At 43.6% G+C, this 14,025-nt stretch overlaps 1 protein-coding gene across 1 annotated transcript in view; it reads right to left on the bottom strand.

Annotated features, from left to right (window-relative positions):
• Window positions 1-14,025, bottom strand: part of OLAH (oleoyl-ACP hydrolase) — a 51,733-nt gene that overhangs the window by 24,974 nt on the left and 12,734 nt on the right. The gene's annotated exons all lie outside the window — the stretch shown is intronic.

Genomic DNA, 14,025 nt, shown 5'->3' with positions numbered 1-14,025 from the left:
CCGCCCCCTTATTTTCAGAGCTGAGAGATCCTGTGTAAATTCTGCACTTTGAATGGCTGTAGGGGAAAGACGGTTGTAGATAAACAGGTACAACGTATGTAGGATGATTTGCTTTATCTCTGTGTATCACCTGAGGCCAGTTACCTAAGTGCACGGATGTTCAAACTACAGCCCTCCAGCTGTTGCGGAACTACACGTCCCATTAAGCATTGTAAAACTCTGACATTCACAGACATGACTAGGCATGATGGGAATTGTAGTTTCTGAACAACTGGAGGGTCATAGTTTGAAGACCCCTGCCTTAGTGGGTATATGTAAGGGTATACAACCACTTGAACTAGACCAGTTTAGAAGCCCAACAATGTTCAAACACCAGGGGCCAGGTGCAGAGATGAAACAGGAAGAATGGGGCTCTAGGCAAGTTTTTTTCGACTGACATTGAGAAGAAATGTAATAGGTACAGAGAAGCTGCCCCCATTTGGAATGCCTGTATTGTGGATCCTGGACCAGACCGAAAGCGGAAGAAACTCCAGGAAATAGAAAAATCCTCCTTTGCAGTGGGGCTGCCCCCACATTTAATGGAGAGCGCCACCTGCTAGGAGAACGGAGGATCACGTAAGTAAAACTGCTGTTCTCTGTCCCCAAGACATAAAGGAGAATTTAACCTTTACAGTGCAAGGCAACATAGTTCCTTTCCATTTCCCTGAATTGTAAGTTATGTCTTGCATCTAGCTGTGCTGTTTGGCAGGGGTGCCTAGATCACAAGACTGGCTGAAAGCCTTAAGAAGGTAAGGTAGTTCACCTATATGCATATATAGTTGCTTCCCTGGAGTTCAGCTTTAACTTCTCGTATGTAGAACTGTCTGATTTGATCAATTGCAGGAATGAACAGCCTCTAGAGATGTGGAAAGCTCTCACTTACCAGCAGTAAATAGAGTCAGTGCTGGCCTTTAAGTCTTCTGACCCATACTCTGCCTCACTGTGAATACACAGGATACCTTAACCTGTTGCCATTAGCTGCAAATGGCAACACAACAGAGGCAGGCATTGTGACAAGCAGCAGGATATATTGTGGATGCCTTTCACTGGGAAACAGAGGCCTTCTTCTCTACTGGAGAAATATGCGATGTGACCAGAAGTTCAATGCGGATCTGAGAATGCTGGGTCCACGCTCTGCCATTGTTCCCTATGCTAATGTTGGGACTTGGAGCTCGAGCCGTCCTGTTCTTCTACCAGCAGGCGCTGTGAAATGTGTCGCCAGCCTTTCAGCCCCCACAAATACTTTCTGTGGACACTTGTCAGGTTTGGATCTTAATATAAAGTCAGTAGGACAATGACCTCACCAAGGAGATAAAATCCTTTGTCCCCTGTCCAAATATTTTATGTGGACTGTTTTTTAACTATTACGTTTATGCCCTTCTATAAAGTGTACCTGTACCAATATTCAGAAGGATATAAATGTGGGGAGCCTTTCATAAACGTTTTGGTGGTTTCCACAGCTCCAAGAAAAACCCAAATCTCAGACAACTCTGCTATGAGAATTACATCTTTAGTTGGTGAAGTTGAAATCAGCTCCTTAGTCCCACATTATCGGACAGTCCATCACTACGATGGGAAGCACTACTGGTCAATAGTGAGGTGCAGGAAGCAGGCAAGGACATGCCCAACCTCGATGTCACAAACTGGAGTTGATATTTTTAATTTAGAGCACCCAGATTTTAGGGATCTGTTGGTGGTCTGGAAGCCATTTAAAAGGTATGTGCAGGTTCCTCTAGATCAGTGGTCTCCAAACTGCGGCTCGGAAGCTGGATGCAGCCCTTTGCTTGCTTTTATCCAGCCCTTAGGGCAATATTCCCCCCACTGTCAGCAACAGTGGGGCATAGTTCCTGTCATTGACACAGACAACAGGACACTATTCCTCCCACTGACATCAATAATGGGGCACTGTTCCTCCCACTGGCACCAATGATGGGGCACTGTTCCTCCCACTGGCACCAATGATGGGGCACTGTTCCTCCCACAGGCACCAATGATGGGGCACTGTTCCTCCCACTGGCGCCAATGATGGGGCACTGTTCCTCCCACTGGCGCCAATGATGGGGCACTGTTCCTTCCACTGACGCCAATGATGGGGCACTGCTCCTTCCACTGACGCCAATGATGAGGCACTATTCCTCCCTCTGATGCCACTGATGGGGCACTATTCCTCCCAATGACACAACATTGAACCAATATTCCTCCCACTGACACCAGTAATGGGGCACTAATCCTCCCACTGATACCAATGATGGGGCACTATTCCTCCTGTGACAGCCCCAACCGGGACAGGGGCTTTTGGAGAGGACTAGGGGCAAGCCTCCTACCTACTGATTATGGCCCATGGAGAGAGCAGGTAATTCTCTAATGATGGACAACCATTTAATAGACGCTTAGAGTGAGGCTTGGATTATTTCTCTGAATAAGGACTATGAAGCAGACTGTATTGTAAGCAGACTGGTCGTTGAGTATATTTTACTAAGGGCCGGTTGTTCTCACGCACCTCATTTAAAGCCCCAAACCTTTTTCCTTATTAACCATATACAGGGATGGAGACGCTGAGCCTTATCCGGCTTGTGCCTCATTTAAAGTCCCAAAACTGCCCTTATTCCACATACAATTAGGGATGGAGGTGAGTGCTCCTCAGTCGGTCATTTTAGTTTTGACCCTATGGCTATTACATAGTTATTAGATTGTAATTATAGGTGATGTTGTAATATACATTGAAGGCCAGTTATAGATGGGGACAGGGGCCACTTAGCGGAGGTTTGGGCTACCTCCAGGCCCACCTGTCTCTCATCTATCCATTAGCTTGCATGTGCTCCCACTGTGGAGTCACTTAACAATTTGTAGTGTTAGGACTGCAAGTAATACAGGTTGCCGTGAAGGGGCCTTGCAGCTTACACATGCATTTGCAAATGTGTGTTAACTAAACCCATTTTTTTAACGTATATTGTTAGACAGGTCAATTTGGTTTGTAAGCAGACTGATCGGCGAGTATATTTTACTAAGGGCCGGTTGTTCTCACGCACCTCATTTAATGTCCCAAACCTTTTTCCTTAAAGACCATGAAGCTTCCCTTCTGGAGTGGATGGAAAGGTGTAATATTAATCTTGTAACGATTAACGGTCAGAGGGAATATGGTGGCCCTCCTGCAAACTGGGTTTGAGAGGCTTCTTCACTTGGGACAGAAATATTTATCAACAATATCCCTCAAGGGATTATTAAAGATAAATTAATTTCACCTTTGCCTTTTCAGACTCTTAGAACATTGTATGGGTTTGTCTCGTAGACTGGTGTTGGAAAGTCTGAGAAGAGGTGGGATCCCTGAGTAATCAAAGAACGCTCTGGGCACCTAGGTTTGTTTAAGTGACTAGTTAATTAGCTCATGTAATGAAATTACTGTCAGCTATTAGTTGCTAGAGGTGAATTAGCATTATGTGTATGTTGGCTGTTCCTTAGCTATGTTAATTATATTCCTGTTTAGAGTTTGTATTGTTAGGGTAATGTGATCAGGCCCTACCTGAAGTTGTGTGGTATATAAATTCTGTGTAAGTTTTCAATAAAGAGAGTTCTAGTTTGTACCTAAGCTAGTGCCGACTCTAGTATCTTGGGATCAATATGATGCTATAATACCTGATTCCTAGTTCCAGATTGGAGGAAGCTATATCTTCATGGAAGCAGCCAAGCTAGGTGCTGGACGGTTCCTTCACACCTCCCAGTGACACCAACTATGGAGCACTATTCCTCCCTTTAATACCAAAGAGGAGACATTTTTTTACTTTCAGTGTCACTAGGACATTTTCTACTCCCGCTGGCAGCAGTCTGGTCCCCCTAAAGTCTGAAGAACAGTAAAATGCCCTTTTGTTTACAAAGTTTGGAGACCCCTGCTCTAAATGGAGCCTGGAGAGGTAAAGAAACCCTGTCAAAATTGCAGGTAAAAGCACTAAAAAAAATCAAGTGTTATAAATGTGCCTTCAAACTTGGTGAGGAATTTCACTATTCCAGGAAGAGTCAATACCCAGCATTGCAACCTCCTTCTGCCACTTACTGTATAAATCCTATTCTCATCCTGGAGTATCTGCTGCATGTCCTGGACCAGCTCCCCTGCCCTTCACCTCCTTAGCTGCTGGGGAGAAGTAAAGGGGAATACTATAGAGAAGGGGTGTCAAGCTCAATTTAATTGCGAACCTCATTAGCATTATGGTTGCCCTCAAAGGGCCAGTGGTATTTGTAGGACTATATACACATGTATCTACTCTTGATCATATAAAAATGTGCTGCTGCATTTGAATATTACTGGTTTTAGTAATAATGTAAGACTTAAGCTGTAAAGGGCAGGTGCAGACTGGCATGGAGGCCATTCACAATCCTGTAGCAGATGATGCAAGTCTGAAAAGGGAGACAAATGTTGAAAATAAAAGGTCATACAAAGCTAGTATCATCCACAAGAAACTTTACTAGAGACTGCTCAGACAGAAAGCAGCTTTCCATGGGGGCACCTGTGCAGGCTTGCTCCTGAGTCCCGCTGCTGCGTCCATTGACACAGACAGTGGGACTCGCCCCCCGCCCTATCCCGTGTCACAGCTTTTGATTGACAACAGCGGGAGCCAATGGCTCGTGCTGCTATCAATCTGACCAACGAGGAAAGCAGCAGTGGCTGGAGCCGCTGCGTTAGTGCACATCGCTGCATTGGATCGGGCTTGGATAAAAAAAAGGGGGGGTCTGGGGGGGTCTGGGGGGGAGCTGCAGCACAGAAGTTTTTTTTACCTTAATGCATAGAATGCATTAAGGTGAAAAACCTTAAAGCGGTAGTATACTCCGCTATTTGACTTTTACCTACAGGTAAGCCTATAATAAGTAGGTACAATTAATATCTCTCCTAAACCTGCACGGTTTAGGAGATATTAAACCTGCATGCATCTGCTGATGTCAGTGGCGCATGCGCTCTGAAGGTACGGCGGACCTTCAGAGCTCCTTGCCGGGTTTTGCCGGAAAGTGAAACTTCCGCGCGCATGCGCGGGAGTGACGTCATCGCGGCTCCGGCCGAACCAGGAAGAGACGCCGAGTGAGCATGTCAGCGCTCTCAGCGTTGTCCAGACAACCGTGTCAGGGCTTCGTTCTAAGGTAAGTATTTCATAATGAGCTAGTGTGCGATGTCTTTGCCCTGCAGGGTTTTTTTTTCATGAGTATACAACCGCTTTAAAGCTTTACAACCCCTTTAATTTTAATGTTCTATTATCTCTTCACTAAGAAAGAACAAAATCCCGTTGTTATTGGGCCCTTTACATCTGTTTTGAATACCGCTAGTCTTTTCTCATGTTGCATATCAGTTTGCATAGTGGTAATGCCAAAACTGCTCTGTCAATATTTTTACATGCAAAACCTGTTCATATGTCCGCCTGACCCATTTACAGATTAGCAGGTGTCTAAATGCTGAGAACCACAATGATCTACTGTTTTGAAGAGAAACCGAAATGATGAAAGGTCAATTTATGTGTTTGTTTTAAACATAACCATGAGGCCTAATGCACACTGGGCATTTGTCAAGCTCTCCTGAACACCTTTCTCCTGGCAGGAGAAAAAAAAACTTCAAAAACTTCCCTAAAGCAGCGTTAATTAATTTCAAAATGAATTAATGCTTAAAGGGTAACTCCACTTTCGTAGGAAAAGAAAATAGCAAATAAAGAAAAAATAATACAGCGTATACAATTGCCACACAAGTCACAAGTCATATCGTAATTGAATGTTATTAAAAATGACCTTTCCTTTTCAATTTGCAACTTTGTCATTTTCTGTAAAATGCAATATGGCAACCTGGTGTTGTGTACGCAGAATGCCCCCTATATATGGAATGCCTTGCTTGTGTGATTAGCTCACTTATTTTCCCAAATGTCTGCACTAAGATTTAAGTCAGATTTCAGGCATTTTTTGGCGAGACTCCCAATAGGAAATCATAGTTACATAGATAGTGAGGTTGAAAAAAAAAAAAGACACCAGTCCATATGATGTGTGTGTGTGTTTATGTAAATAGTACCTCGAATACCCCTGTATGTTGTGGTCATTTAGGTGCACAAATAACACTTTCTTGAAACTAATCAATGCTCCCTGCTGATACCACTGCTTTTAGAAGAGAGTTCCACATCCTTACCGCTCTGACAGTAAAGAACCCTTTACGGAGTTTAAAGAGGAGTTCCACCCTATTTTTTCACTTTGCGCCTTTTGTTAGATTAAACAATTCTGAAAAAGATAGAAAATTTGATAGTTAGAATTTTTTTTTTTTTTCACTTACCTGATTTTTTTCACTTACCTGATTTTTTCTGAAAATTAACTTAGCTTCCTTCCACTTCCTCCCTCTGTGGCCGCAGCCCACGACGTCACTTCTCCCTTTGCATTGACTCCTGGGAGATGAGTGTCATCAATCCCAGGAGTCAATGCGCCTGCACCGGTGTCCCTTGTCACTTCCGGTGCAGAAGCGTCATTCTCTGCCGATGGATTAGAACAGCTTCTGGGCATGCGTAGAACCCGCTGTGGGATGACATGCCTGCACCGGAAGTGAAGAGCAGGGCATTCTGGGATACAGACATCACGGAAGAGGACACGAAGAGGGACGCTCCGGCTTTAGCTGCCCACACCTGAGATGGCAGCGCTGGACAAGACATTTTCAAGGTAAGTATTTCTTCTTACAGGTAATCTAAACAGGGGACAGTTCAGAGGCTATCATTGCTTAAATGCACTAGCCGCTTTAAGGTTAAACCGCTTCTCTTCTAATTTTAGCGAAAGGCCACGAGTCCTTTTATATTCCCTTTCACTGAATAGTTTGTTCCCTATGCTAGGGTCACCAGTACAGTATTTGTACATTGATATCATATCCTTTCTCAAGCTTCTCTTCTCCAGAGAGAATAATACGTTCAATGCTTGTAGTCTTTCCTCATAGCTGAGATCCTCCCAGGAGAGGACTGGGCCAGGGGGCAGGAGGGCAATTGCCCCCTGGGCTGCTCTGATGCCCTATAAAAGGCTGCACCGCTTCTGCCACAGACATGCCTAAAGGATTCCTGGTGAAGGAAAGTAAAAAGTCTCCACAGTTGACCTACTGGGTGCGGGATAAAGACCAGGACAGAGCGCAGGCCTCCCCCCCTCCCCATCATGGATGGTGTAAACTGTGTCTGAGCAGAGGCCAGTTCCATGGCCCACTGGAGACTCTGATTGAGCGCTCCCAGCTCCTCCTAACTGCCCCCTGTTGGACAGGTCAGGAACCCAGTCAGTAGAGAGTACCTGGAGCAGAGCTTCAGCCTGGAATGGGGGTCAGGAGGAGGCTGGGAAGAGGGATAGTGAGAGCGATGCCCCCTGGGCCGAAGGTTGCCAGTCAGCCCCTGGATCCTCCAGTCCCTTTATTAGCTTTGTTGCCCTTCTCTGGACTCTCTCCAATTCCAGCACATCCTTCCTGAGGACCGGTGCCCAGAACTGGACGGCATACTCCAGATGCGGCCGGACCAGAGTCTTGTAGAGTGGAAGAATTACTGTTTTATCTCTGGAGTGAATCCCCTTTTTAATACATGTCAATATTTTGTTGGCTTTGCTTGCAGCAGCTTGACATTGCATTCCTTTGCTGAGCTTGTTGTCTACTAGGACCCCCAGGTCCTTTTCCATCTTAGAATTCCCTAAAGGCTCTCCCCCTAGGGAGTAACTTGCATTCGTATTTCTGGCACCCAAATGCATTACCTTACATTTTTCAACATTAAACCTCATTTGCTATGTAGATGTCCCATGCCATTACTTTGTTCAGGTCATCTTGTAAGATTTTCATATCCTTCGTAGAAGTTATTGCCCTGCTTAATTTAGTATAGTCCGCCAATACGGAGATTGAGCTGTTTATCCCATCCTCTAGGTCGTTTATGAATAAATTCAACAGGATTGGTCCAAGGACACATCCTTGGGGGACCCCACTTTTTACACCAGACCGTTCGAAATACTCCCCATTAATCACCACCCTTTGGACTCGCCCCTGCAGCCAGCTTTTAATCCAGGTACTCATGCTATGGTCCATACCTACGTACCTTAGTTTGTACAGTAAGCATTTGTAGGGAACTGTATCAAATGCCTTTGCAAAATCCAGATACACCAAATCCACAGGCCTTCCTTTATCTAGATGGCAGCTCACTTCTTCATAGAAGGCTAATAGATTGGTCTGGCAAGAGCGATTTTCCATGAATCCATGCTGATTTCTACTAATGATACAGTTTTCATTACTAAAGCCTTGTATATAATCCCTTATCATCGCCTCCAATATTTTACAGACTATTGATGTTAGGCTAACCGGCCTGTAGTTCCCCAGGATATATCTCGGCCCTTTTTTAAGTACCACGTTGGGTTTTTTCCAATCAGTTGGTACCATTCCCGTCAATAGACTGTCCATAAAAATTAGGAACAACGGTCTGGCTATCACCTGGCTGAGTTCTTTAAGGACCCTCGGGTGTAAGCCACCTGGTCCCGGTGACTTATTTATGTTACGTTTTTCAACTCTAGTTCTGAGTCTGTCTTCTGTTAACCATGAGGGTGCTCCCTTGTAATGTTCCTTGCGTTTCTTAGAAGGTGTGGATTTTCAGCTGCAGAAGTAGTTCCACGTCAGTAGTCATGTAGGAGATATGCTGAGATACCAATCCCAACCTCAATGACTCATCATGTATGGAAGGTCTTATTTCAGCCAGTAAATACACACAGTAAATAAGCTGGTTCCTAGTGTGAATTTCTATACATGTGGTAAGACAATGATAAAGGTCTTAGGGATAGGTTTGAGTGGAAGTGGTAGGTGACAGACACTTGAGGTGAGACAGTGCAGATGGATGCAGGAAGGGTTAGCGATCATGTATGATAACAGATGACAGAGTAGCAGGTGCATACAGGAGAGATCAACCCAGTGCAGGAAATAGTAGCAGTAGCCTCAAGAGCTAGCAATCTAGTTATGCAGATGTAAAAGACAGTCCTTGCTATGCAGAGCTAAATAGTGTAAGCCTAGTACAAGTCTATAGAGATTTCCCCTGTGGGGTACTTAGCACTAATAGCGATAGCCGAAGGATCGCTCAGGAAATGCGGATGATCCAGTAGCAGGATGCAGGGATCAGCGCAGCGAGGTTCCGTCAGCGAGGAGAGCTTGCAAGCATGGAAGCTTCAAGCAAGATTAGTATCCAGGTACTGGTGTTTGAACGAATACATGTGAGTGAGAACCGACGCCCTAAATAGCCATCTAGTCCGGCGCTGGGTGATGACAGCTTCAGCCTTAAAGGGAAACACACCTATATGTGTTTCTTCTGTCTAGGTAGATGGAAATCACCCGGAATAAATGTGATAGGAGGCACTGAGAGTGCCAGAACCTTACATTACCCCCCCCGTAAGGCCGGCTCCGGAAGGCCTCTAAGGCTGGTTGTTGATATAAGAATCACATGAGACTGGTTGCCGATGCGAAAATCGGAAGGAAAAAAAAAAAATTTTCTCTTTTTTTTTTTTTTTTGTCGCCGATATGAGAATCGGAATGAGACTGGTCTCCGATGCGAGAATCGGATAAGACTGGTTGCCGATATGAGAATCGGATAATACTGGTTGCCGATACGAGAATCGGATAAGACTTGTCTCTGATATGAAAATCGGAAAAAAAAAAAATGGTTGCCGATATGAGAATCGGATCAGGTTGGTAACCGATCTGAGAATCGGATCCCTTGTTGCCGATATGAAAATCGGATCAGGTTGGTAGCCGATGAGAATCGGATCCCTTGTTGCCGATATGAAAATCGGATCAGGTTGGTAACCGATGAGAATCGGATCACTTGTTGTTAGGGTGTCTGCTACATGGACCCCTCACTAGAATCGGACGCATAACCATCCGAAGTAATCCTAGTAGACCTAGCAACCAATGCTTCTTCAAACATCCTCAGATCCTTCCTACATACCACCGTGCCATTAGAAGCACGTACGCAGTCAGGTGCAAGAATCTCTGTATTTTCATCGGAAGCCAGAAATGTGCTTGCAAAAATAGGAGTATCCTCAGGAGGTGGTACAGGAGGGTTTTTTGAACGTGGTATAAAGTTCACTGGAGTTGAAGGAATATCTATTCCAATATTTGTTAATTTCTGGGTGTCCTTCTCTGATATAGAACGGGGACAGGGCTGGCAACAGCCTTGATAATTTCCAGGCTGTTTTTCAGGGAAGACTGAGTTGTATCAATGTATCCAGGGTTTTTGGCATCTCTGCTCGGGCGAGCTCGTCCTTGACGGCTTCTGATAGGCCAAGCCTAAATTGGGTTTTCAGAGATGCATCATTCCATCCTGAATCAAGGGTCCATCTCTTGAATTCTGCGACAAAGTCTTCTACAGGCCTTTTTCCTTGTTTCAAGGATCTTAACTGAAGATCGGCAGTACTCTGCCTATTGGGGTCATCATATAGGCTAGTGAGCTCTGCCAGGAACAAGGCATAGGAGTTGAGAAGCTGGTCGTTTTTTTCAAAAAGAGAATCTGCCCAGGCTCGAGGATCGCCTGATAGGTAAGAAATAATAGTACAAACCTTAATGTGATCAGTAAGGTAGGTACGAGGTTTTAGCAAAAAAAGTAACTCACATGCGTTTTTAAATTCGCGAAATTTTTTTCGATCGCCTGTAAATACCAAAGGGGGATTTATCTTGGGTTCAGGAGACTGTGCAGAGGTAAGTTGTGTCAGTCTAATTACCTGCTGCAACAGAGCCTGATTGTCGTTTTTCAATTCAGCAAGTGCGTGTATTAACGCAGATACCTGCTGTTTTAATTGTGTCACCTGAGTGGCTACTTCTGCTGAATCCATTTTTTGGGTTCGTTCAATCTGTAATGTTCCTTGCGTTTCTTATAAGGTGTGGATTTTCAGCTGCAGAAGTAGTTCCACGTCAGTAGTCATGTAGGAGATATGCTGAGATACCAATCCCAACCTCAATGACTCATCATGTATGGAAGGTCTTATTTCAGCCAGTAAATACACACAGTAATTAAGCTGGTTCCTAGTGTGACTTTATATACATGTGGTAAGACAATGATAAAGGTCTTAGGGATAGGTTTGAGTGGAAGTGGTAGGTGACAGACACTTGAGGTGAGACAGTGCAGATGGATGCAGGAAGGGTTAGCGATCATGTATGATAACAGATGACAGAGTAGCAGGTGCATACAGGAGAGATCAACCCAGTGCAGGAAATAGTAGCAGTAGCCTCAAGAGCTAGCAATCTAGTTATGCAGATGTAAAAGACAGTCCTTGCTATGCAGAGCTAAATAGTGTAAGCCTAGTACAAGTCTATAGAGATTTCCCCTGTGGGGTACTTAGCACTAATAGCGATAGCCAAAGGATCACGCAGGAGATGCGGATGATCCAGTAGCAGGATGCAGGGATCAGCGCAGCGAGGTTCGTCAGCGAGGAGAGCTTGCAAGCATGGAAGCTTCAAGCAAGATTAGTATCCAGGTACTGGTGTTTGAACGAACACATGTGAGTGAGAACCGACGCCCTAAATAGCCATCTAGTCCGGCGCTGGGTGATGACAGCTTCAGCCTTAAAGGGAAACACACCTATATGTGTTTCTTCTGTCTAGGTAGATGGAAATCACCCGGAATAAATGTGATAGGAGGCACTGAGAGTGCCAGAACCTTACATCCCTGTGACATGTTATTAACTTTACAAGCTGGGTTAATGTAGCCCCCCCAATTCTTTTGTGAAGACTAAGGAGAAAAATGTATTTAGCACCTTCGCCTGCGCTCTGTCCTATGTAGCCAGATTCCCTTCACCGTCCTTTATAGGGCCAATGTGTTCTGGCCTCACTTTCTTAATATTTATATACTTAAAGAATTTATTGGGGTTTTTTTTCTCTCTTCCCCTTTGTGCCTTTCGTGTTTTATTTTACTCCTACATTTCTTATTACATTCTTTGTAATTTTGTAATGCTGCCAATGACCCCTCAGCCTTGTATTTTTTGAAGGCCTTTTCTTTAGTTTTTATATGCATTTTTACGTTGGAGTTTAGCCACCTAGGTTTTATTTTATCACTTTTAAACGTATTCCCCGTTGGAATGCACTGGCCAATACCTTTATTTAGTATGTTCTTAAAGCACTCCCATTTTTGCTCCATGTTCTTTGTTCCTAGGATTTTATCCCATTTAATAGCGTCTAGCATAGAGCACAGTTTAGGGAAGTTGGCTCTTTTGAAATTCAGTGTCCTTATATTACCCTCGTGTTTCCTAGGTCTATGATATATACTGAAACGAATTAACCTGTGGTCACTGTTTCCTAAGTTTCCACATATTTCTACATCCGCAATCAGGTCTGTATTATTTGTTATCAGTAGGTCTAGTAACGCATTGTTTCTCGTTGGTGCGTTCACCATCTGACCCATGAAATTGTCCTGCAAAACATTTAGTAAATGGCGAGCCTTAGATGAATGCGCGGTTCCTTCTGCCCAGTCTATATCTGGATAATTGAAGTCCCCCATTAGAACGACATTTCCCATCCTTGCTGCCATTCAAAGCTGCGATAGGAGGAAATAACGTCTAAAGGAATGCAGGCCCAGCAGCTTACCTCATTAGAGCCCTGCAAGTGCAGCAGCTGATTGATAATTATGAAATCACTCCCATTAGATTAACTTTCCCACATGGACACAAACACACAGGAATTTCTTCAGCATAAGAAAAGGTAGGAATCTGCAACAAAGTTTTTTCAAAATCCTTGCAATGTACATTGATCACCCAGAGGGAAGTGTTTTTTTCTCAACAAAAGCGGAGATACTCTTTAAGCACTAAATGCGCCCAACCTTAACGTGTTTTTAGACGCGTTTAGGGACTTTTAAGTGTTTTTTCTGCCAAACGCTTTTATTCCTGAAAGCACTGGCAGTGGAGAGTTTTTTTTATTCCTATAAATGCCTGTAAATGCCTATGTGTACATGGACACACAGGCCGACATTGAGACGCAAAAAAGGAACCGTCAAATGCTCCTTAACCGCTTCCCGCCTGCCATGTACTGCAGATGGGCGGCCGCAGTAGCCAAAGTGATGTACCCATACATCGCTGCCTACTTCGCCGCCATTAGTAGTCTATAAAAAAAAAATATATAAAATTCCAGTATGCATACCATAGTTTGGAGGTGCTATAACTTTCACGCAAAACCAATCACTACACTTATTGGGATTTTATTCTATCTTAAACACGTAGCAGAAAACCTATTCGCCAATATTTATTAAGAAATCCGTTTTTTTTTCCAAAATATGTGGTCTTTTTTCACTTATATAGCAAAAAATACCACCAAAAAAAAAAAAAAATTATACAAATTTTGTTTAACCACCTCAGCCCCAGAAGATTTTACTCCCTTCCTGACCAGGCCCTATTTTGCGATTCGGCACTGCGTTATTTAATGGACAATTGAAGGGTCAAGTGACGCTGTACCCAAACAAAATTTACATCCTTTTTTTTCCCACAACTAGAGCTTTCTTTTGGTGGTATTTGATCACCTGTGCAATTTTTAATTTTTGCGCTATAAACAAAAAAGCGACAATTTAAAAAAAAAAAAAACAGTATTTTTCATATTCTGCTATATAACATTCCCCCCCAAAAAAATTAAAAATCAAAATGTTTTAACATTTTAGGCCAATTTGTTTTCTGCTACATATTTTTGGTAAAAAAAAAAATCGCAATAAGCGTATTTTGATTGATTTGCGCAAAAGTTATCGCGTCTACTATCTACGGGAAAGATTTATGTCATTTTTATTATTTTTTTTTACTAGTAATGTCGGCGATCTGCGATTTTTTGCGGGACTGCGACATTGCGCCAGACAGATCGGACCCCTAACTGACATTTTTTACACTGTTGGGGGTACAAGTGACATTACTACAGTAATCAGTGCTAAAAATATGCACTGTTACTGTAATAATGACACTGGCAGGGAAGGGGTTAACCCCATGGGTGATAAATGGGTTAAATGTATGCCTTATGCTTACTGA

Source organism: Pelophylax lessonae, assembly GCF_965119305.1.
Source record: "Pelophylax lessonae genome assembly, chromosome: 5".
Classification (NCBI taxonomy): domain Eukaryota; kingdom Metazoa; phylum Chordata; class Amphibia; order Anura; family Ranidae; genus Pelophylax; species Pelophylax lessonae.
Note: the sequence above shows the minus strand (reverse complement) of the source record. Positions and strands in the feature narration are given on the sequence as shown.